The 24,540-nt window shown below is 59.8% G+C and overlaps 1 long non-coding RNA gene across 13 annotated transcripts; it reads left to right on the top strand.

The window, feature by feature from the left end:
* Window positions 1-318: 318 nt before the first annotated feature.
* LOC123775724 (uncharacterized) lies at window positions 319-23,919 on the top strand. Of its 13 annotated transcripts, XR_015727290.1 has the most exons (5): window positions 511-849; window positions 9,115-13,310; window positions 13,415-13,466; window positions 15,651-19,811; window positions 21,162-23,919. It is a non-coding gene; the product is annotated as an uncharacterized LOC123775724 (long non-coding RNA). The 13 variants fall into 13 exon arrangements; XR_015727280.1 differs by adding an exon at window positions 319-500 and having other exon boundaries at window positions 810-849; window positions 9,115-19,811; XR_015727289.1 differs by having other exon boundaries at window positions 9,115-9,213; window positions 11,040-19,811.
* Window positions 23,920-24,540: the final 621 nt, after the last annotated feature.

Raw genomic sequence — 24,540 nt, 5'->3', positions numbered from 1 at the left:
AGAAACCGTCAGCTCTCAGCTGGAAGATGAACTTGGCACACTGGTAAAAATCAGCTGGAGTTAGGGGGGATGTCTCCCTTGTGAGAGGGGCTCGGTGTAGACACTACGTTTTGCCCTTTCTGGTCCCTGAGTCAGCGAGTCTCAAACTTGACTGAGTTTTACCCAAGGGAGCCATGAAATGCAGAGCCCCAGGGCCTGTGGTCAGAGCCTGATTCTGGGAGAGCCTAGGTCTGGAGAGGCCCTGGAATGTGCAGTTTAACAACCCCTTCACTGCCTCTGGCGCCCTCCTCCCAAGCTGCGAATCCATGTTCCAGCCACAGGCACATCGTCCATTCTGTGCTTCTGCACCAGAAGCTCAGACCCGGAAATGCAAAGCCAAGCAAGACAGAACCGGCCCCTGTCCCCAGGGAGCTCACCGCCTGAGAGGGGGGTGTTCCCTCAGGGTCAGCTGAAGAGCCTGAGTTCTGGAATGAGCAGGGACAGCTGTGGGAATCTAAAAGGTCAGAAGAGACCTACCTCCTGGTACTGTGTGGTTGTTGTCACAGGACAGAAAGTCTCCCAGGCTGGAGCCTGGGGGCATGAAGGCCTGGGGAGGGAGGGGCACAGGTGCCTCTAGAGGCTGCTCTGGCTGACCTTGCCTGTGCTGGGGGTTTGGGGCGGGATGTCGTCGATAAGGCAGTAAGGTGATGCCTGCACTGAGGGAGTTCAGCGTTGCTTGTGGGCTCCGAGCTCAGCTTGATCCTTTCAAGCTGTGTGACCTTGGGCCAGCAACTTCCCCCTTCCTAAGCTTTATTTCCACCTCTGCAAAGGGATGGTGCCAGCCACCTGCACTGCTGATTTACCCAGAAGGTAAGGACACTCCAGCTCCAGGGACTCTCGTTGGCGTGGGCCCTGCCAAGGCCCCTGGGCTTAAATGTGTATTCATAACTTCACATTACTTTTCTTTTCTTTTCTTTTTAAAGATTTTATTGATTTATCTAACAGAGAGAGAGAGAGAGAGACAGCCAGCAAGAGAGGGAACACAAGCAGGGGGAGTGGGAGAGGAAGAAGCAGGCTCCCAGCAGAGGAGCCTGATGCGGGGCTCGATCCCAGAACCCTGGGATCATGACCCGAGCCGAAGGCAGATGCCTAACGACTGAGCCACCCAGGCGCCCCTCACATTACTTTTCTTAAAGATGGTCCCCAAGATCGTAAAAGCTTTAGGCCCCGCAAATCAGGCTCTCCGGAGGCCCACCTCCTACAGTTGTCGGAAGATGTGGTGACAAGACAGTGAGGCCGTCGGGAAACCTCCTTAGCTTCCAGGCCTTGGAAGGAGAACGTGCTAGCCCGCTGGACAGGAGCCGAGTTTGTCCCCTGGAGAGCCAGGACTTTCCTGAGAGCCCAGCCCCACTTCTATTCTGACAGCCCCTTGCCCCCATGACCTCAAACCTCTCCAGCCCAGACTGGAAGCAGAGAGGGGCAGGTGAGAAGCAGGATGGAGGCCATAGGGGAGGGAAGAGGTTGCAGAGGAGGGAAGGCAAGCGAGGAGCAAAAGGATTAGATTGAGCCTGGGGCAGACCCTTCTGGCTGCCAGACGCACTAGCCTTTTTGAAGGGCCAGACTGGTGAGAAGGCAGCCAGAGGTGAGGGCCCTGGGCCGAGGCCTTGGGGTTGACGTGGCTTTGATAATGACCTTGAAATGTCTCAGACCAGGAGAGGATGCAGGTTACCCAGAAACAGCAGGGGTAGGGGAGAGAGAGGAGGGATACTGGGGGTCTGGGGATCCTCGCCTCAGTGGGAGAAGAGGACCCACCCCACCCCCACTCCGTGCCAGGCCGGGTCGGGTGCCCCATCTCCCTGAATCCTCACACCACCTCCTTCAAGCCCTCATGCTGCTTCTCACCATCCTGCCCAAGAGGAAGTGGAGGCTCAGAGAGGGCGAGTCCTTAGCTTAAGGGGACACGGCAGGGGTGAATACAATACACGGGAGGATCTGGGCCCAGCTTGAAGTCCAAATTCCAGTTCTTAACCCTCTCCTACCACAGCCTTCCCTGTGGGCTCAGCGGCAGCAGAGGGCTCGCAATAAAGCTGGGAAGGAATGAAGTAAGGAAGGAAAGAATTCACAGGCCAGGCTCTTCCCACGCCACCCCCCTCCCCAGCCAGCTCTTTCTCACCCCGCCGGCCCCTACACCCCCTCCCCGGCCTCACTGGGAGGTTTCTGAGCCCTCTGTCCAGCTTCTGCAGGTTTCCCCGCGCTCCTCCCGGAGCCCACCCCGAGGCAGCCTTCTCGAACAGGACCCCCGGCGTGGGGACGCCTCCCGACCCGCGAGGCCCAGTGGGAGAGCCGCGACCTCCGGCGGGGTGGTCTCCGCAGCCGCCTCCCCTTCCCCGGACAGCTAAATAATTGATTCGCCCATAAATAATGGATCTGTGCGGCGCGCGCGCCCTCTGCCCCGGGGTGCGGGGTTCCCCGTTAGGGTTAGGGGCGGGGGACGGGGCCCCGCTGTGCTGTGCGCGCAAGTGGCGCCCAGTTTCGCTCCGCGGGCCTTGCTCCCTCGCGCCGGCTTTTTCCCTTTTTCTTTTTCCTTTTTTTCTTTCCTGGAGCGGAGCCCGGCGCCAGGAGTCTGGAACCAGCTTGACAAGCTTTTGAGTTATGGAGGGGGGAGGGGAGGGAGCGGGCGGGCGGCGCGGGGAGGGGGACGGGGGAGGGGAGAGGCGGGCGGGGGAGGGCGCGCCGCCGCGGCGTGGGGGTGGGGCGCGCACCCCCACCCGGGGACCCTCCCGGGCTTTGGGGCGAGCGCGGGGCGAGGGGCTGGTGGCGGCGGCCGGGCGGGGCGCGGGAGTCGGCGGCCGGGGGGCGGGGGTGAGTCATCCCCGGGAAACGGCGAGCGGCCCGGCTGGCGGAACGAGCCGGCTTTAGGGCTGCAATAAATGAGGCCCAGGGAGGGCGGCGGGGTTTACACGGCCTCGGGGGCCGCGGCCTCCCCCGCCGAGCAAGACATTCCTTTCCGCTGAACTGGGCGCCTGGGCCCGCGCTGCCGCCGCGCCCTGCACGCTTCGCCCTAGGCGGCCGGGCCCAGGGCGGGGAAAGAGCGCCGGCCGGGGGCGGGGGTGGCGGGGAGCGAGGCCCCCAGCGTTGTTCCCCGGGAGCTCACTGAGCCCTCACCTGCCCCGGAGGGAAGGGATCGGTGTGCCCATTTAACGGGTGCGGGACCTGAGCCCGGTGAGGGTCGTCCCTGCTGCGGGTCGCTCCGCTGCGGGCCCCCGGGCGTCTGATTCACTCCTCGTCTCTTTTGCCTGAAGCCTGAGAGTCTCCATACACCCCATACACACTCCTCGGGTTTGACTTTGGGCCTGGGGGCTGAGGGCCAGGCCCGCAGTAGAGGCGCCCTAGCCGTCGGGCTGAATTCGAGAAGGGCGCTGTGCCAGGAGCCCCACTAGGGCACTAAGCATGCCTGTCCATCCGACCGTGCAGAGCCAGCCAGCCACCCGGCTAGGGGTGCGAGGAGGGGGGGGGAGGACGAAGAGTGTTGGGGGGTGAGACGTATGCATCTGGAGTTCTGAGTTCACCAGGACCGGTAGTAGAGAAAAGTTTCCGGACCCCTCGAGATCTCCTGGGGGACCAAGTGTGTCCCAGGAGGACACTCCATGCTGACAAGAGACCCGAGCATACCTTGCCCTAGACTAGAGTTTCTGGTCAAGTCATGGGTGTCTTCTGCGCACCTCAGTTTCCCTTAGGGACCCTCAGCATTTCCCCCACCTCAGCCATGACCGGGCCCCTTCTGGCTTTTCCAGCCCAAGCCCTTTAGTGACCTAGATCTGCTCCTGGGCTCTGGAATGTCACTGGCCTGGCCTCAGCGACCAGCTCTGTGGCCTGGGGCTGCCGCTCCCCCCCCCACCCCCCCGTCGGAGCCTTTCTTACTCATCTGTGAGATGGGTTAGTAATTGCGCCAGCCTGGCCAGGGCCCTGGAAGGTTCCATGAGGCCCTGAAAGTCTCCACTTAGCACAGGGCCTGGCACAGAGTAAGCTCTCAATACGTGGTCACTTGTTGGAGCTGGTTGTTTGTTATTATTATTTCTGAGGGACTCGGGAAGGCCTAGCAAGCCCCCCCACCCCACCCCAGCAGAGCTTGAGAAAACTGAGCCTGTTGAGCGGCCGGGCTCCTCCTCCCTGCCCCCCACTGAGCTGAGTGTCGAAATCATCCCCGAGAAGCTGCTGAGCAGAAATTTCCAGTCTCCCTGGCAGAGCCTGGAAGAGTTTGGGTGCGGCTCCCAGATGCAGTTGGACAGGCTCTGCAGGGCCAGGGCTGGGGAGGGACCCTTAGATGTTCTGTGAGACCCAGGAAGCACCCCAACCCTGGCTCCAGCCCCAGCCCCACAGCTACTCCAGCATGGGCAAAATCGCATTGTCCCCTGTGGTCAGTGTGGGGCTCGGGGCTTTACTCCCCCCCCCTTTAGCAAGCTCCTGTACCCCAGAAGTCTGAATGAATGAGCACCCCTGGAAAATGGGATAACAGGGTCACTGTGAGGATTGAAGGAGGTAGTGCCTGTGAGCCCTTAGCACAGCTTCTGGAGCCCCAAAAGTGGGGGCTGTTGGCTTTAGTGACTGTCCCAATTGTGGAAGCCACCAGGCCTCCGGGGGCCCACTTGGCTGATCCCTGGGCCACCAGGAGGAGCAGAGGCCCCCAGCCGGGATGGTGGGTCCCACTGGGCTTGTGGGGGCTGTGGGGTCCCTGTCCCAAGTGGCCTGGCAAACAGCCTGACCCTCGCTTTGCTCACAGGGCTGTGTGAGCCCGGGTGAGCAACTCAGCCTCTCTGGACCTTGTGCAGAAAAACAGGGACAGCGGCCTGTGACCCTCACTCAGCAGAAGGAAATAAGGAGCATTGGAGGGGGAGGAAACGGGGGTCAAGTCCCAACGCTGCCCCAGACCAGACGGGTGACCTTGGACAAGCCTGATGAGACTAAGACAAGGTCAAGTAACACTAATGAGTATGAATGAGTAGAGCGAGTAGTACTAATGAGTAGAACGAGTCAACTGCTCTCTGCTTCATGTTAGTACTGTTATCTCACAGTTACTCTTGGAGGGAGTTTTTATTATTCACTTTATTTTCCAGATGAAATAGTGAGGGAGGCTCAGAGAGGTCGATTCACTTTCTCAAGGACACACAGCTAGGAAATGAGAAAGTCAGGATTCAACCCCAACGTGCTGGCTGACTCCCTAAAGAAAAAGAAAACTAAGTGTTTTTTAAAATAAAACATTTCAAGGGCCTACTACGTGTAAGGCATCTCGAGGTAGGCGGCGGTAAAATTAAGGACGCCTGCTCATAATTGAATATAGACGCAAGACTCCAGGGATAGCCTCCTGAAAGTTAAATATGAAAAACACCAGCATAAAAGTGCCACCAGTGCTTCGGGGGCACCAGAAGAGTCCAGAGGATTGGCATGGGGGGCTGGTAAGGGAGGGAGCTGGGGGAGAAGGCACAGAGGCCAGGGAGCAGGGAAAGAGGGTCTTGAGCAACGAAGAGGGATTTTAGTGGAGGGCACAGGGCCGTTCCTGGAGGCCGGCACAGCACGGGCAAAGGCACGGCTGCATGAGAAGATGGAACCCACTCGGGGGCAGGGAGGGCAGTGGGGAGAGAAGCAGGAGGGATGTTGCTGGGGCTGGGCTGCAAAAGCCTTAGACCTTTGCTCTGTAAAAATGGGGAGCCGTCGAAGGTCTTAAGCAGAGATGGACATCATTCTACGGGAGTTTTAGAAAGAGAATTCTATAGGCGGTGAAATGCCCTGGAAACATACACAGAAAGACTAGAAGCACAGGGTCGGGATGCATTGTCCAAACTTTTACAGTGCTTCCTTTAAACACCATTTTTTTGCCATGTATAGGTATAACTATCCCCCCCCCCCAAAAAAGAGGACATTTTCAAAAGGAAGAGGGGAGCTGGGAGGCAGAGAGACGGGGGAGGCTGTAGCAGGAGTGAGCCAGGATTGGTGGGCAGGCCGCCTCTCTGACTGCTGGCTCCCCGGCTGTTTGAGTGATGGGCAATCTGGCAGGTGGGACCGTGGGGCGGGGCGGGGCGGGGGGTGGGGGTGGGACCCTCCTCTTAACCTAGAGCCTTCTCCTTGCCTGACTGATGGTGGCTTCAACCTGTCCCTACCTCTCCCAGAAGTCTGTCCTCCCCAGTCTCCTGCCCAATGGCTGGGCTGTGGGGCATGGGCTGATACTTCATTCCTACTCTGTGCTAAATGGGGCAGTTATCCCAGGGGCCTCCCCGTGTCCTTGAGGACAGACTGTCCCCTGTAGCGGCACCAGGCACTGTGCTAGGTGCTTTACTGGTAATGTCTCTTAATCTGAATATAATCCAGCAAAAAAAAAAAAAAAAAAAAAGAGTGTTGCTCTCCCCATTTAACAGATGGGGAACAGGAGGGGGGCACTCAGTGGCTTGCTCACCCAAGCTTTCACAGTGAGGGGGGGTTTCCTAGGGGGTGGGGTGGGGCCACCTGGAAGTCCCTGCCACTAGGCTATACTGCCACAGGCTCTCCAGGAGAAAATTCATCTCTCAGGTACCCCTAGACTTCGTGCCTTGGGCCTGCTCTGGTTCCTGGACAAGGGGCTATAGTCACCCCTCTGAGCCATTCCTTCTGCCAGGGATGCCTCTCCTCCCCTCTCGCCACCATCCATGGGGCAAACTCCTACTCGACCTGTGAAACCCAGTGAAACTGTTACTTCTTCCCCAGAGAACCCCAGACTACCCCTACGGTCCCCTTATCTGTGTTCTGTTCCTATGGAGCTCAGCTGGGAGAGGAGAAAAGGCTCACAAGACGTGGCTGCGATGAGAGTTCCAGCCCAGCCCTGCATGACAGAGAGGAGGGAACAATCCGCTTATTCTGGGTGTTCAAAAGGGCAGGACTGGAGCAGGGTGGACGTGAGAGGGAGGACGGCCTTGGCTCAGCCCAGGGAAAGACAGATCAAGCAGCCCCTGGGATTATTTGGTTTAGAGGCTGGAGAAGGACAAGTTCAGATGGAGAGGGAGGCAAACATCCAGGCTGCCTAGCATGGCCTCGCCGGCTCTCCAGCAGCCCCAAGACGACACAGCCCTCTCCCACCCGGCCCTCCCAGCACACATGCACACTGGAGCTCTGTGGCAAGGCTGGGGTGGGAAGCTGTTTTTTGCGCATAGGTGTCCCTAGCCCCCACCCTCACCCCTAGTGCGCATGCGCAGAGTTGAAAAACCCTCTCTTAGAGCCCAGAGCCTCCATCCCCGGGAGAGATGACCAGACTTGGGAACAGAGCAGTGTGGGCTGCCCAAGAACTCAGAGAACCCCCCAGTTCAGGGACTGGCACGTAGTAGGCACTTAAGCGTATATTGAAGAACAAATGAAAGCATGAATGAATGAGCGATTGCCGGACCCCAGCCCAGGGAGGAGGGCCAAGAGCCCCAGAAGTGCAAGGTGGCTGGGACAGGCTTTGGGGGTGGGGGGGGGGAGGTGGTGGTGCTGGGAGAGCCACAGAAAAATGGTCCCACTGGGAGGGATGCAGACAGTGAGCCATGGTTCTGATAAAACACCCCTTCTGATACCTGGGTATGGGCAGTGCCTGGGGCCCCGGAGAACTCTCAGGTACCCCCACATCACCCCAGTGGGGACCTCTTCACGCAGTTCCCCAGGAGGCAGCATGATGAGGTCATTAAAGCGGGGGGCTCTGGACTCAGACATTTCCGAGCGCCAGCTCCACCACTTACTAGCTGGACCAATTGCCTCAGTTTCCCCATCTGCACGTGAGACTGATAGCACCACCGGCTGCCCGTGGTTGCTGGGAAGGTCACATGAGAGGCTCAGCACACTCTGTCGGCCACTGTTGCCAACAACAGCACAGGAGAGCTGGGTGGGGAGAGACAGCCGGTCTGCTGGGCCCTGGGCTCTGGTCCCAAGGTGCCACTGACTTAGAGGTTGACTCTGGAAGAGGCCCAGCCTCTCACCAGGCCTCAGTTTCCCTATTTGTACAGTCAGGCCCTGCTAACCCCGACAGCCTTGACCCTTCCCCAGGCCCAGGCCAGACCTGCACGCAGCCCCTGGGGTTGCCCAGAGACACACAGGCGCACGCGCACGCGCGCACACACACGCATGCCGGGCGCACACAGACCCCCATGTGCAGGCACGTAAGTGTGTACACAGACACACTCACACATAAGCACACGCTTATGCAGGCACGTTCACGTTCACACAAGCAGACACACAGGCAAACACACACACACATTTGCACACAGACCCCCCACCCTGTGCCCTTGCCCAGGCCCCCACACCTGCTTACACTCACGCTCACCCTCGCTCCCCCCCTTCCCCCCCAAATCTGCTGTGCACCAACTGTGGGTACGGGAGGGGCTGGGAGCGGGAAGGAACAAAACCCACGACTCAGCCGGGGAAGAGGGGTGCGGGGGGCTGCGCGGGCGAGGGAAATGACAGCCCGCGGTCCCCCTCGAGTCCCGGCTCATGAATATTAATGCGGCGGTAATTAAAATGCAGGGACGCAGCAGGATGGATGCGGCTGCCTCCGGAGCGCTGGGGAGCGCGGCGTCTTCGCAGGCGGGTGGAGCCTGCTTCTCGCTGGCGAACGCGGGATCCGCCGCGGGCCGGGGTTCGGGGTTCAGGCTGGGGGCGGTGGTTCGCGGCGCACGCCACCACCTCCCCCCCGCCGCCCGCCGCGCCCCTCCGCGCTCTGCCCTAGGCCGGGCCGCCCGCCAGGCCTCCTTTTCCTGGAGCCGGCCCCCTCCCGCCCTCGCGGCCCGGTGATGTCATCTGCACCAAACTTTCCGCTTCCCGGCCGGTCTCGGGGCCCTGAGTCATAGCCGCCCCCGGCCCCGGGCCGCGCCGTCTGTACAGCGCTGGGCCCCGCTGGGCCCGGCCTGACGTCAGGCTGGCGGGGCCTGGAGCCGCGTGGGGCCAGTCAGCCCGGTGCTCCGGTGCTCCGGGCCGCTGGGGGCGTGGACGTCAGTCCCCGGGCGGGGGAGTAGGCCCCGATGAAGGGCACAGCCTAGGCTGTCGGGGTCCAAACCCCGAGTCACCTGATGCAGAGTGCTTGCTCCCGGGCAGCTCCTTTCAGCTCTCTGAACCAATGTTTCCTTATCTGCTAATTCGCAGACACTCAGGAAAGTCTCCACCGACTCCCAGAGTGAATGGCGCAGCTGGAGGAACCCACACCCAGAGACGGAAAGGGACTCTGCCAAGGTCACACAGCAGGTGGGCAGCAGAGCTGGGTTCCTGGGCCCCAAATTCCAAGGACTTTCTGCTGTGCTACATGCTGTTACCATGTGCAAGGCCCCGCGAAGGGCTTAGGACAGGTGCCGAGAACCCCCCACGCCACCGCCATCCTACCAGAGATGGGGGAGTTCCAAGGCAACACTGGAGGGGCTGGAGTCCCGGCCCAGGCCATAGGACTCTGGCCAGCTTTCTCATCTCTGAAGCAGGCGTGGTCGTCTAGCTTACGAAGCCTGTGGAATCTACTGAGGAAGCCCCCATTGCTGTGTGAACAGACACTATGGGGCAGCGCTTAGGGCATGATTAAGATTCTGGTCGTTCTTGATGGCAGGTGAGGAGGCCATCTTGGAGTCAGGTCACCTCGGTTCAAATCCCGGCTCTTGATGCCACCCCCCCTTCCTTGTTGCCTCTCCTGTGCCCTCAGGCCAGTGGTGCTGAAAGCTGAGCCCTTTGCCAGAGCCCCACACCTTGCTAGCAAGTGCCCAGCCAGTCCTTCACCCGAGCTGCACAGAGGAAGCCCCAAACGTCTGCAGTTCCTGGGTTCTTTCTAGGGCCTTTGGCACATGATCTTGGGACCCAGTTTATAGATGGGAACTAAGAACCTTTCAGCCACTGCTCTCCGGGGGCTGAGTGGGGATTAGGCTCAGGTCTGTAACCTCGGATGCAGGGCTGCGGACTGAGGGCTGTGGCTCTTCCCCAAATACACGCCCACCCCCCTCCCATCGGCCCCTGGTGCTGAGAAAGGCCTGCCCTGCTGCCCCCACACCCTTGCCTCTCCCCACCCGCCCCCCAGCCTCACAGAAACTCCTTGCCTGGTGCTCCAGGCTGCCTCTTCTTGCCTGAGGCCTTTGCCTAGGCTGTTCCCTCCCCTCCGCCCCAACTCTCACCCTTCTTTCCCATTTTCCTGGGGGAGCATCTCCTCCTCCAGCTCTCCTCTGCCTGCCTCCCGGGGATTGTCCCAGTTACCCCCACCCCACAACATCCACACACACCAGCACACTCTCCCCACACCCCCCCCCCCACAGACCATACCACACACAGGCACAGACCCGAAGGCACACACACACACACACACACACACACACACACACACACACACACACGTGCTCTCACACACACTCCGGATGCCAGACTGCAGACACACATCCCCCCCACCACACAGACGGCTCCTGTATACACCTACATCCCTGACCACGCAGCACACACAGATCATACAACACGCATCGAGGCTGTATGGGTGCCCCTCCTCTGGGCTCCTACAGCCTCTCATTTTGACCCCCTACCCCCATCGTGGTATTTATGCCCCCAGTGAGGGCCAGAACCCCCCCCTTTCCTTCTCTTCCCTTCCAACACAGAGCCTTGCGTCAAGTCTCCTGCCGTCTGTCCATGGCTGGACCCCCGACCTCCTCCCATGGCCACATTGGTGGTTCCCAGTTCCACCTCCATCAAGGTCCCCTCAAATGGGTGCGCACCCCGTGTCTGCGGGGGGCCCTCCTCACTGCCTGTAGAGCTGCTCCTGGCCTGGCCCTCTTAACCCACAGGTCACACTCACCTGGGCTTTGGTCAGCTCCCCTCCCACCCAGACAACAGCTGCTCAGAAGGAAGGACTATGTCCGGTTGACCGCTCCTTGTCCCCGCACCTGCACCCCCACCAACCCCAGCCCGATGCCTCAGGAATATTTGGTGACTTGAGCTGAGCCAGAGCCTTAAGGTGACTTCTGTCTGGGGCCTCAACTTTCTCATGTGTAAAATGGGCTAACACAGTAAGTACCTTGCGGAAACTCACAAATGTCACGGTGACTCATTAGCACAGCCATCGGGTCCCTGCCGGGCCGAATCCGTGGCTGAACGGAGCTTGGCTGGGTGCAGCTCATCCCCAAGGTGAACCCCTTCCTCAGGTGAGTGTCCTGGTCATGCCCTTCCTGCAGACGGGGTCCCTGCCGCACTTGCTGCTGAGCCCCGGAGGTGGGGCGTTGGGCTGGGGCTCCTGACAGGTAACGGGTGCTGTCCGTTCCCAGTACCGTCCCTCGGGGACAGCAGTCCCTCTTCAGGCTGAGCCTTTCGGGAGGACAGCTGGCCTCCTTGGGGGGACTGAGCTGGAGCCTCCAATCTCCTCCTCCCTCCAGCAGAGCACCCCCCGGGCGCCTGGCCCTGTTGGGTTGGGAGAAACTTGCAGGGCAGGAGCGCGAGCCTCTCCTGGTGGGTGACCGGAATCTGGAGAACAGGGAGGGTCGAAGAGTGACGTAGGAAAGGAGCTGAGTTACCTGCTCTCATCAAGGCGGACGCATTTATGGGAGACAGACACAGATGAGTTGCCTGACACTTAACACATGCCCGCTTCATCCTTGCTGCCCCTTGGGTCCTGGGGGGCACTCCCTGAGCCCAGCAGGACCCCAGCAGCTCACAGAGATGGAGACCCAGAGGCCAGGGTGGGGAGGGGACTGGCCAGGCACGCAGGAGGGCCGGGTGGAGTGGCCATCTGCTGCTCGAATGCCTTCATTCACAGGTGCTCACCAGAACCCTCCATGTGCCAGCCTGGAGTGCCGGGTGTACAGTGAGGGATGGAACAGCTGATTCTCTCGGCCTTAGAGGCTAGCAGAGTCAAAGGGCAGCATGACAACAGCGGGGGTGGGGTGGGTGCTGGGATGGGAAAGAAGGGGGCACCCGTGCTCATTTACAAACATTTATGTACCTGGGCCCATGTGTGTCCCAGAGTTTCTTCCAGGACGTTTCTTAGCTCACTCGTCCTGTCTATGAGCATGGCTGGAACACCTTTGTCTGGAGCAGGGGGCAGAGTAATTATGAGCAAGATCCAGACTCGCTCTGGCTGTGTGATTTGGCACAAGTCACTGTCCCTCTCTGAGCCTCCGTGGCATGACGTCCCGTAAAATGGGTGCATCTCCCCAGGGCTGTTGTGAAGACTCCTTGAGGTGACGTGTGCAAAGCTCTTGGCGTGGGGACCCGGGCTTGACTCTCTGTGCCAAGCACCCTTGGCCCCTGACTGCCCTGCTCAGGCCCCGTAGGCCTCTGTTCTCTGCCTGAGCCCCAGGACCTGGCAGCCCCGCCCCGGAGGGTACGAGCAGTCCCTGTGAGATGGAGGCCCAGCGCCAGCTGGCCAGGATGACAGGACCACCAGGGACAATTTGGTTACCCAGCTGTGTACTCAGGGGCTCCTGATGAGTTCCAGAAACACAAGGGCAGTTTGCTTGGGGGAGCCATGGGCCCTAACTTCTGCCTGCTGGGACGCCCTGATTAAAAAAGGAAAACTGAGGGGCTCCTGGGTGACTCAGTTTGAGCATCCAACTCTTGGTTTTGGCTCAGGTCATGATCTCAGGGTCCTGGGATCGAACCCCATGTAGGGCTCCGTGCTCAGCAGGGAGTCTGCTTCTCCCTCTCCCTCTGCTCTTCCCCTTGCTTGCAGTACTCTCTCTCTTCTTCTCTGTCAAATAAATAAATAAAAATTTTAAAAGATTTTATTTATTTATTTGACAGAGAGAGAGAGCACAAGCAGGGGGAGTAGTGGCAGGCAGAGGGAGAGGGAGAGGGAGAAGCCGGCTCCCCACAGAGCAGGGGAGCCCAATGTGGGACTCGATCCCAGGACCCCGGGATCACGACCTGAGCCGAGGGCAGTCACCCAACCAAGCCACCCAAGCACCCTAAAAAAAAAATTTTTTTTTAAGGAAAATTGACTGCAGCCTCCCAGTACTGACCACCCCCACCGCTGTGGGCACCGTGAGGTATTCCAACAGCCCCTCAAGGGAGGCTTCCTCAACTCAGATGAGAAAGATAAGGCAACTGAGGCTGGGAGGGGGAAGACCCATGCCTCAGGCCATGCGGATGTTGTGTGGAGGAGCCAGAATTTACCCTCTTCTGAGCCTGAAGCCTGACCTCTTACCCCCAGGCTGCCCCCTGCTTTTGTCTTGTCAGCAAAGAAACAGGTTTGTCCAGCACCTGCCTTGCCTAATTCACACCCAACCATTCTCCATCCGCCCAACTCCTGGCCATCACCCCCAGGACCTCCTCACAGAGCCTTGGCGTGAGACCTGGGAAGGGGCCTGAGAACAGATGCTCACCAAAGGGTAGGTCATCAGGGGACCTTCCCGGGAAGGGTCCCGAGACCCCAGGATGTCGCAACCGGCTGGGACTTCAAGGATCACCACTTTTCTGTATGTTGCGCGTATAGAAAAGCTTCAGCTCAGAGAGGGAGAGACACTGGCCCGGGGACCCACAGCAAGGTACTGACCCAGCTGGGGCTAAATGGGAACTAGATCTGGGAACTAGATGGGGGCTGGATTTGGAACTCAACTTCCCGAGTTCGTATCTGGGTCTGTTGCTTGCCAGCTGTTAGCCTGAGTCTGTGAACCCTCTGTGCCTCAGTGTCTGTAAAATGGGGAGAATAATAGGTCCTATTTCAGAGGTAGTTGTGAGAAATAAATGAACGAACACCCATACTGTGCTTAAAAACGGGGGCTGGTACTCAGCATGCAACAGACATGAACTGTCATCTGTCATTGTTAGTGTCCGGTTTCTAGTCCGGTACAGACCCATCTGCCCTGTGAACCTTCAGTGTCACCTACTCTGCCAGCACTGAAGACCTTGCCTGCTCTCCTGGTGCCCACAGTCCAGCTAGGACACACCTGAGACCTGAGCTTGGCAAGATAAGGGGCAGAAAGCACAGTGCTGGGCAGAGGCAGTAACATGCATGAAGACTGGGGCAGAAAGGACGTAAAGCTGCCCAGACTGGAGAGAAGGTCCCCATGGCTGGAGCTCGGGACCAAGGGTGAAGAGAGAGGAGGGACAGCGGAGGGGGTCAGACATCCGGCGCCTGGGAAGGACACAGAGAGCCTGGAGAGCCAGGGGTGGTTGGAAGGGAAGGAAGTGGTCAGGCTTGCATTTGGAAGGATCTACTGGCTGACCTAGGGGGCACGCTGGGTGGGGAGGAGAGGCAGAGCGAGAGTGCGAGCCCAACCTGGAAAAGGGGCAAGGGCTGTGGGCGCAGGATGAAGGGAGTTGACTCCTTTAGGTGGGAAGCTCCTTGGGTCTGGGTAAGTACTGAGCCAGCGGTTGGGGAAGAGGGATCCAGGATGAACTTGGGATCCGGCCAAGGTCCAGGTGCATGGCTGGAAGTGATGGTCAGGAGTTAAGTTCAAGGAGGAGGGAAGACCTGGCATCCAGCTTGGGCCATTCCAACTGCCACAGCACCCAGGGACCTTGGTGACTTGAGTTCCAGGTTTTAGGGAACAGCACCTCTGGCCCTTCTGTCAGTATGCCCTTCCTCATGGGGCAAGGAATCCTTGCGACCGAGATCCATGATCTGGGCGCCTGGGATCCTGGAATTCCCTGCTCAGTGACCTCCAGCCTACTTCCTGGGTCCATCTTCCTGAGGATGGTCTGAGCTGGCCATTTGGACACCCCTGAGCTCTAGGAGTGGCCAAGAGGTGGCTGTTTGCAGGGGGTGTGGGCAGAATTTATGCACACAGGCTGGTGTGTCCATGCCTGAACAGACAAAGCCCCTGATGGAAAAGGACAAGAGCCTGGGGGGGGGGGGATGCTGAAAGGAAAGGCGGGCCCAGTGGGCAGCTGCTGGCCAGGGCTCTCTCCCCATGCTGTTACTTCTAGCATGGACCCCAGGAGTCTGAGACTTCTGAATGCAAACCCAGCCTTCCAGGTGTATTTGTCCTTAGGAAGGTGTATTTTCAAGGAAGGAGGACGGAACATATTTTATTTAGCGGTTTATTAGCTTGATTTATAACTTAAAAGTACTTAGACCTGAGGTACGTGGGCCTCCACTGGTACTCCTGCCCCGTAGCATTGCCCAGAAGGAACAGCCTCCCTGGGCCCTGCGCAGGCATCCAGTGGCTGACCTTGACCAGCAGGTTGACTCCTGGGGATCCTCCCGGCTTCCTTACCTGCATCCTGACCCCACTGTGCTCCATCCAGTCCTTCTGCCTTTGTCTGCATCGCCCTTTGAAAGTTCACCTCCAGCCCTTCCTCCTCCAGGAAGCCTTCCCTCCCTGGAGGCCCTGGCTTTCCAGTTGGGGGCTGGTGTTTTTGGTCACAGGGTAGGTGGTGGTCCAACTGGCTAGGGCGTGAGTCCCCACCATCCTGCAGGACCGGGAGCTCCTAGAAGCAGCCCCTCCCAGCAGAAGCAGTAGCTTGCAGAGGGTAGGCGTCTAGCTCAGAACACGCACAGCCTTGAGGTCAAATCCCAGCTCTGTGACTTTCTTGCTGTGTGACCTTGGGAGGCGGCTTCGCTGCTCTGAGCTGGTTTCCACTTCTGAAAGCCCATCATCAGAACCGTACCTCTTGCCGCGAGGACGCAATGTGGAACGCAGAGCCCACGTGTGCCCAGCATTTGGCAAGTACTCGGGGAAGGAATTAGGAAGGGCGGGAGTTACATCATTCACTTCTTTTTACAGCTGAGCAAACAAGCCGAGGAGTTCAGCGAGGTGAGGCCGGTTGCCCAAGGTTACACGGCCTGTAGCGGGACAGGGGCCCACGCCAGGCTGTCCGACCCGCGCTCTACTCACGGAGCCCTCCGGCCCGGGCCTGCCCCCACGTTGCCTTTCCCCGCTCTCCGTGGCCCTTGGGCGCCGGGAGGCCGCGTGGGGCCGCGAAGACCGATGGCAGGGCGGGGGCCTGGCCCGCGGGGCGGGAGGGGTTAACGGGCTCCGCCGCATTGGGCCGGCCTCCGGGGGAACCAGCCAATGGGCGCGCGCCGCGATGAGGTAATGCCGGGACCGCGAGGAGTGGGCGGGGCCGGCGGGGACCTCGCCTCGCTCACGTGCCTTCTCTCCCCACCTACCCCTCACCTTTGACCCTGATGTCCCCTCCGCAGCCTTACACCCGCGTTAACCCCTGTGCTGGAGCTGAGGGTCTGGGGGGGTGTGCGGGGGATCCTGGGGCCCTGGGTCCCTGGGTCCCTGAAGGTCTTTGGCAGGAACCCGGAAATGTCTTGCCTCCTCCGAGCCTCAGTTTCCCGTTTTGCAAGATGGGAGCCGGTGATCGCTAAAGGCTAGACTAGAGGTGGACGTCCTCGGATCCCAGGACAGTTTTCAGCCCCTCCCACCAGGCGTTAGCCGGCGGCGCAAGGAGCCCCGGGGCCAAGCGGAGGGAGCCTCGCCTGCCCAGTCACACCCTCCACGTGGGCCCATCAGCTCCTCCCTCTCCCTTGGGTATCTGCGCCTGACACCCTCTCCACCCCCCCCCACCCCCCCACCCCGTCCCCCATGTCCCTTCGCTGCGACCAAGCCCCGAGTTAGCGGCATAAGCAGCTGGACTTGGTTTCATAGTCAGAGGTCAAAGTTCAATATTAATTGAGCGCCTGCTACGTGCTGCTCAGAGCCTACGGCTTGGACGCTGCCCCGCCCGCCTCCCGGGCTGCCCGCGACCCGGACTCCTTCCCCGGCTGCGCGCCCGCCGTTCGCCATCCGCCGTCTGGGCACGAAGCGGTTAAAGCCTTTCTAGCCGAGCTGGCACTGCAGCCGCGGCCGGGCTTATTAGTCAGCTCGCGGGGAGGGGGCCGTGGGGGAGAGGAGGGGCTGGAGTTGAGAACCGCGGAAAGCTATTCTCAGGGGCTCCCAAGTGTGGGGAGGGCGGCTCAGCAGGGGCTGCTGCTTCCCAGAAAGTTGATTATTTTTAACCCAGGAAGAAGAAAGGAAGGAGGCGAGGGAGAAGGACTCAGAAAAAAGAGAGGATTGCAGAGGAGAGGAGAGGAGAGAATGGGGAAGGGGAATGGAGAAAGGGGAGGGGAGAGGATGAGAGCAGAAGAGAGGGCAGTGGAGGGGAGGGGCGGGGAGGGGCTGGCAGGGGGTAATGGAAGGGAGGTGAAGGAGAGGCAGGGCCAGTCCAGTGGGGAGGCCAGTTGGCAGGGGTCTCTGGGAGGGGAATGGATGTGGAGGGGGCACTGCCACCCTCCTCGGCCCCTCCCTGCACCCCTCCAGCTGTTCTCCCTGCCCCCCAGGGCTCTGCGGGGCTCTCCTGCTGGAGCCACCCCAGGCTGCCCATCCTGGCCTTCCCATAGGTGAGAGCAGTGCCCTGTGGCGTATCACCAACCCGGGGCTCTGCAGGGCACCAGGCTGGGAGAGTGGGGGGCCCGAGGCAGCTGCAGCCCTGCCCTAGGGTGCCGTCCAGCTGACAGCATCACAGGGACAAGTCCTTGCCTGTGCGGTGCCCACTGGGGGAGGGGGCAGGAGGGCTGCCCTGAAAACCCCGTGGTCCCCCAAGGGAGAGGTTTCTGGAGGAGAGGGCAGAAGGCACCTAGGGCTCCTTTTCTCCAGCCTTGGGCTGGAGCCAGGCTGAAAAGCAAGCCCAGGGAGGGGCCTCAGGGAAGATGCTGGGACACAATGACAAGACAGATGCAGCTGGGCCCACACAAGGCCCACAGTCCTGCAGGGGAAGCAGAGGCTGTCAAACCATTACGAATAACGCATTAAATAACAAGAGGGCAGTGGGCTGGGAGGGGACCAGGCCAGCGGGTCAAGGGGTCAGGAGGACTGCTCCCAGGGGCCCGATGGGGGGGGGGGGGCTCCCTGAGGACCAGGAGTGGCTAACTAGGTGAAGAGTGACTGGTGGAGGGGGTGTGGATGCGGTCCCGGGGCACAGACCTGAGCATCAGCGAGGATCAGTGTGACCCTTGTCCTGGAGGCAGCCAGATGTTTGGGGAGAGTTCCATAGAACAGAGTGAGGACTCCAGATCTGCAAAGCTCACTGGGGTGCCTGCGCCCTGAGGCTGGCGGGTGGGGGGGGGGTTTGTGTATGACTGGAGCTTGCCGGGTCCAGCTCTGGGGCTGCCTGCAGACGTGAGCGTGTGAGTGTGTGTCCCTTGCACTGAGTAGCCTGCCCTCCGCTTGAGGCAAGACCCAGGGGACACATCCAATCCCTCCAGGACCAGGGGATGATGGAGGAGCGCCCCCCCCCACCTTGCTGGAAATCCAGCACCACCCCCTCCACCCCTCGTTACTCTAGAACCCAGGACCAGCCTCGGAGGTCCTCCCCCAGGAGCAGGAGAGGGGGCTATCGGCTGAAGGGCATGACTGTAGGCCAAGGAGGCCTCGCTGTGGCATCACGGAATCTCCTGCACCCACTTCCCACTCGGGTCCCTGTCTGTCCTCTCCCGGGATGGGAGAGTCTGCTCAGCCTGTAGGGAGACTGGCTTAGCTGAAGCCCGATTCCAGGCAGCAGCTGAGGGCAGAGCTTGGCCACCTGAAGCTCTGACCCTCCCTGCACACCCTCGGTCACATGGTCTGTGGCCTTCCCATCAGTCCTGCCACCTACCATTAGTTCCCCCTCCCTAGGTTGGGGGCCCGTCATAAGGTCATGATGAGGATGAAGGGACAGACCTGAATCCAAACCCATTGCTGATTGGCTGTGAGCTCTGGCAAGTGGCTCTGGCCTCTGTGTGCCTCAGTGTTTATATCTGCAAAATGGGGATAATAATGACAGTGGCAGAGAAGCAACGGAGGTCAGGCTCTTAGCATAGAGGCGTCCCAGGTCACTCACGGTCAGTGTAAATGAGGGGCAGGGGCTGCAGCCCTCCCAAGTGCGACAGTTAGACTCGCCACCCTCTCAGCACCGGCCAGGCTGTGGTCTGACTCCTCTTTTGCAAAGGAGAACACCAAGGCTCGGAGACATGCGGACCGGGTCCAGCGCTGCACAGCAGGAAAGTGGGGGAACATGGGTTCGCTTTCTGTGCGCGCTTTCTCCCCTGGAATTTCGTTCCCACTGCCACTGCCCTCCAAATGAACAAGTCCAAAATGCGTCCCCCCCCTCCAGGGCACCGTCGTCTCCGTCCCCCAAAACCCACACAGTGACCCTGGGCTGGCCCCCTGGGCCCAGGAGGAGCCACGTCCCCATCGGGCGTCTCTGAGCTGAGTTTCTCGGTGGTGGAGCACAGAGGAGGGTAGCCGGCAGAGAAAGAGCCCGACAGGCGAGGAGCCGGCTCCGCGGGCGCTTTTCTCCCCGCTTTCTTCCTCTCCTGGCTCTTTGTTAAGCTCCCTTTCAGCTGAGCCGGCAGAGCCTGGGTGTTCCGAGCTGACAATAATTGCTGCGTCTAGACAGTGTCTGGTATGAGGCCTCCCTCTCCCGCGCCTCCCCGGCCTCCCCGAGGCTCCCTTTCCCAGCCCTGCGGCCCTGCTCCACGCCCTCCGTTTCCCACACCCCTTCCCCTCTCTGGCTGCCCCCCACCCCCCCGCCCCGTCCTGCCTCCCTCCTGCTCAGACCTTCCCGGCTCCCTCTCCCCATCCCACCCTTGGGCGGGCACACACTCACCCCCAACCTTCTCCAAGGCCTGAAATCCAGGGGACAAAAGTGGTTTCGCATTTTGGCTCTGGCTGGGAGACCTTGGAGGTGGCTGGCGGCCCCCCCCCCCCGCCCCGCCCTGGGAGCAGGAGGCGGCTGGCCTTGCTGGACATGGGGCTGAGCAGGGCAGCTCTGGGATCCATCCCGCTCCTATCCTCATCTCTCCATCCGGGCCTGGATGGGAACCCAGAGGAATCAGCATAGGAGGGATTTAGGATAGGTACAAGGAAGAACTTCTTGGCGCCTCTGACCACCAGACACGGAGGGAGTGGTTTCAGGAGGTGAGTGGGAAGTCACATTTCACAAGTTCTAAGGTCTGTTCCCACCCCAGGTCAGCTCAGCAGCTCAGCAAGATTTTCCCAGGAGCTAGAGTTTCCTCACGGGTGTCAGGATTGGGGCCCTCGGGGTGTCGAGACCGTAATAATAACATTCAGTGTTTGCTCGGCCCTTTCCCTGCTCCAACCCCTGTGCAAACTCTGTACAAACGTTCACTTACGTAACCGCCCAAAATTTATTTAATCTCACTATGCGAGAGAGAGAGAGAGAGAGAGAGAGAGAGAGAGAGAAAGGAGAAGTGAGCCTATGATTTGTCCCATTTTACAGATGAGGAAACTGAGACCTAGGGAGGCTAAGTAACTTGCCCAGGGTCGCAGAGCCAGCAAGTGGAGGAGCCCAGATCGGAAGCCGCAGAAGCTGGCTCCGGCCCCAGTAATTACCAATGGTACCAACATTAAATGCTTACTGAATACCTGAGGCTGTGATCAGGACTTTACGCGTATTAGTTCCTTTAGCCTCGCAACACTGTTAGATAGGACCCAGGCTTATGTCCATTGTACAGACTAAAAGAGCTTGGCTGAGGGCTGCTGGCTGTGGCCAGATGGTGACCTAACGTCATGTCAGAGAGGCCTAGTAATCCAGAACCTCTCCATGGCCGTCGCACTGCACATAAAAAACGTGACACGAAGTAGAAGTTTCTGGGCCATTTCCCACTTCTTCCCTCTGGGCTTTCCCAGCACCTCCTGGGCTCACAGCCCTGGCCGGGCTGGGGCAGACAGAGGCCAAGGTGGGGCTCTGTCATCACCAGACTATGGCCTAGAGGAGCCTGGCAAATCAGCCAGTTTCCGTCCGGAGTGGGAATTATGATGATGCTCAAGGGCCACGGGGCCTCTGGGAGTTGAGGGGAGGGGCCCTAAATCCAAGAAGGCTTCCTGGAGGAGGTAGAATCAACACTGCTCCGAGGATGAATAAGAGTTAGGCCTAGAAGGGAGGGAGAGGTGTTCCTGGGAGAGAGAATCACACATAAAAAGGTCCCAAAGTGCGAGAAACACAGGGTAATCTCAGAGGACCCGGGAACCCTGAGTGGCTTTGCCAGGCTGAACAGGAGTGGGGGGCCAGGGAGGGAGGTGGGGGGGAGCCACAAGGCTGGAGCCCCGCTGATAGGAGGGGCCTTGATGGCCAGGCCAGCTGGGAGCTGGCACTTATCCCAAGGCAGGCCAGCAGGGCTGTGATTATCAGGGGGGTGTTGTAGGGAGGGGGCAGGCTGGGTGGATTGGAGAGGCCCCACCCATTATACAAAGATGGCTTCCTCTGATGTCAGGGACTCAGCTACATCTTTTTCAATGCCATTCCAGACGCGGGAAGCAGTGTGGACAAGGGCCTGGAGGCGAGGGTGGCCTGGTGTGCTCCCGGGGGCAATGGGGCCACGGACTGAATGGCCTTCAGAAAGAAGCAAGCTAGGGAGCCGCAAAGCTTTGGTGGCTCAGGAAGAGGATTCATTGGGAAGATTAATCGGGAACCTTTGAAGGGTGGCTCAGAAGGGCAAACCTGGAGGCAGGGAGGCTGGGAGGAGGCCACTGCTGAGTGGGTTTTCCTTCCCCTTCCCCGGCAGATCTGCCCTCCCCTCAGCCCCTCCTCCCGGCTGTGGAGTCATTTTGATTCCTCACCTAGGTCCTCCCCAAGGGCCGCCTCACGCTCCCCCCCCACCCCCGCCCCAGCTGGAGATGGAACGAGGATGCTGGCCATTCATTCCTCATCCAGGCCATCGATGAAAATGTCAGATGGCCCAAGTCCGCACCTGAACACCTCTCGTGGCCACGGGGGGCCTGACGCTGGCAGATCCCTTGAGGAGCTTGGCGCCTGCCACTTCTGGGTCTGCCTCAGAGCCACGCGGCCACAGGCCTGGGTCGTGGCTTCTCCAGACTTGACTCGCAATGCACAGCAGGGGCCTAAGAGGGAGCTGGGGGCAAGCGGACGCGGCATAGACGGGACGGCGCAGTGCTGGGCACTGTTGTCTGAGGCTGGGAGCCCCAGGCCGGTGGGGGACGAAGAGAGGATCAGCAGGTGACAGAAAGCAGCTGATAGTGAAGACCTGGATCGCACCGGCCTGTCATCCCTGACCCCCAATCCCTGGGCAGATGATTCGAGAACTCAGAATTTTTCCAGTTGTAGAAAGATGCTCTGACACGTATACCGCCTATTTCCTAACACCACCCCCGCCCTCCCGAACAAGGTGCGGGGCCACCCCTGTAATCAGACACATTAATATATGTGCAGCAGAGCTCACGAACAGAGATGATGACGGCTCGCTAAATCCCAGTTCCTCGTCTCGCCGCTGGGGCCCTGGTGCCCCGCGCCCAGGGCGGTCCTGAGAATCCGATGCTCCCAGGATACCGTGGACACAGGTGCATGTCCTGCCCCCGCCCTTTGCCCTCGCTGCTCCTTTCCAGAATATTCCTCCCCAGGATGGCTTTCTCACTTGCGGGCGGGCTCTGCTCCAATGCTACAAACTCCTCAGCGAGCTTCACCCTGGTCGTGCCCGTCTCCTCCCCCCTCCCTGCCGCCTGTCGCTCTCTGTCCTCTTCTGTCTCAGGCCTCCCACCTGACATAGAACATAACAAATAACTCGTTTATCAATTGCCTGCGCTCCCTCGCTCCCTCAGTGGAGTCTGAGCTCCTCGAGGGCAGGACTCCATTCTGTCGCCTGCTACGCCCCCAGCACCTAGGACAGTCCCCGCACAGGCGGGCCCTCCCAGGCTCTTCACGTGCCCAGCACATCAGAAAGGCTGCATGAAGCCCGGCTGGTACCATCACCATTGCTGACGTTCCTAGTGCTGCTGCTGTTTCTATTATTATTATGATGTTCTGAGCTGATCCCAGACCTTGGTTCTCCAGCCTGTGAAATGGGCATCCTGGGGAACCGGGCACCAGGAACGGGCTAGGTCACTGCAGGAGAGACAAAGAACGCCACCCGCCCACCTGGGGGAGCCTGTGCCCCTCACTGGAGAAAGAGGCCCAGGAGAAGCTTGGAGAACGCCAGCCCCAGCGAGCAGGGCTGCCAGAAGGCCATACATAATTCATTGCCAAATGGGGCCGCGGGCGGCTCTCTGCGCCGTGCGCTGGGGGCTCACTCTGTGCCTGGCACTTTGCTGACTGCTCCTCACACGTCGCCTCATTGCATCTTCGCGGGTTTGCCGGGTGCGATCCTGCCCCTCCCCCTGGCTCACCGAGGGGGGACCTGAGGTTCGGAGGATGGGATGACCGCTTGAGTCCCACAACTTCTCAGGGGCCAAGCTGGGCCTCAAGTCAGCGGACTGGATTGCGATCCAGCAGCCCCAGTCACCGCCTTTCTGTGGAGGGAAGAGGCAGCCCCGGGGAGGGCCTGGGGGGACAGAGGAGGACCCCCACACAGGGCAGGGTGGGGGAGAGCCAGGCTGCCTGACAGCGGGGTCTGTCATCTAGGGGGGCAGGCATTGCATCCCCAACCTGCAGCCCACCTCCCCGTGCTCTGCTCCCCTTCTGCAGCCATCAAGAGCACTGGCTCTGGCCTTTTAAGGGCTCAGTTTGCTCAGCTGTACAATGGGAATAACAAGACCTAGCCCCCAGGGCTGGAAGCTCATGCGGACGGGAGCCGGCTCCAAAAGCGGCATCTGCCTAGGAGAAAAGCCCGTCCCCAAAGGTTACACACTCTGCAATTCTGTTTAGATAACATTTTTGAAATTGCCACATTTTAGCAACATAGGACCGATTAGACATTGTCGGGGATTTGGGACGGCTGGATGGGGATGAAATGGGGTGTGGTTATAGAGGAAAAACAAGCAGAGACCCTTGTGGTGATGGAAATGTTCTGTGTCCTGATGGGGCTGGAGAACACACAACCCCGTGACAAAACTGTACAGAACTCAGGGCACGTGCTCAAGGGGAGGGATAGAAGCCCGAGGGAGCGGGGTGGGTTGTCCTGCGCCGGCCCCAGCTCTGATACTGCCCTGTGGCTTTGCTAGACCTTGTTGGGGGAACCAGAGCCAGGGCACTACCTGGGCTCTCAGCATTATTTCTCACAATGGCATCTCGATCTACAGTTAGCTCAATAAAAATTTCAATTAAAAAATGTCACCTGCCGTGGCATCTGGGTGGCTCAGTGGGTGAAGCGTCTGCCTTCGGCTCAGGTCATGATCTCAGGGTCCTGGGATCGAGCCCTGCATCAGCTCCCAGCTGAGCAGCGAGCCTGCTTCTCCCTCTGCCTCTCCCTCTGTGATCTCTCTCACTCTCTCTCAAATAAATAAATAAAATCTTCATTTAAAAAAAATGTCTTCTGCCTCTGCCTCGAAAGGGTTAAGGGAGTTGCTGCATGCAGTTCTCTGGGCCAGGCTGGGACCAGGGGCATTTGCCTGGCAGCTGGAGTTTTCCTCGCTGAATTGTTCTTCCTGCCTCACTCTGGGCGTCCCCAGTCTTCATTCCAGAATGTTCCTGTCCTCTTCCACCTTCCCAGAGACAGGAATTCAATACGGCCCTACGAGACTCTAGAATAGACTCTGAAGGAGAACAAGGAAGGCCTTTGTCATCGGTGTCCTGTCTGATCGGGAGGGGGACCCCAGCCATACCCCCACCATCCCCGCGGTCTCCTGCCTCCGGGAGAGTTAGGGCAGTGCAAAGCATGTTCAGTGTTAGGCAAGCAGGTCCTAGACGAAGCCATTCTCTGCCTCACCAAGTAATTCTAGACAATCCCCACCCTCT

The sequence above is a fragment of the Ursus americanus genome, chromosome 18, assembly GCF_024610735.1.
Source record: "Ursus americanus isolate L20-20 chromosome 18, mUrsAme1.1.p, whole genome shotgun sequence".
Classification (NCBI taxonomy): Eukaryota; Metazoa; Chordata; class Mammalia; order Carnivora; family Ursidae; genus Ursus; species Ursus americanus.
The sequence above is the reverse complement of the archived record's forward strand: the minus strand, read 5'-3'. Positions and strand labels throughout refer to the sequence as shown.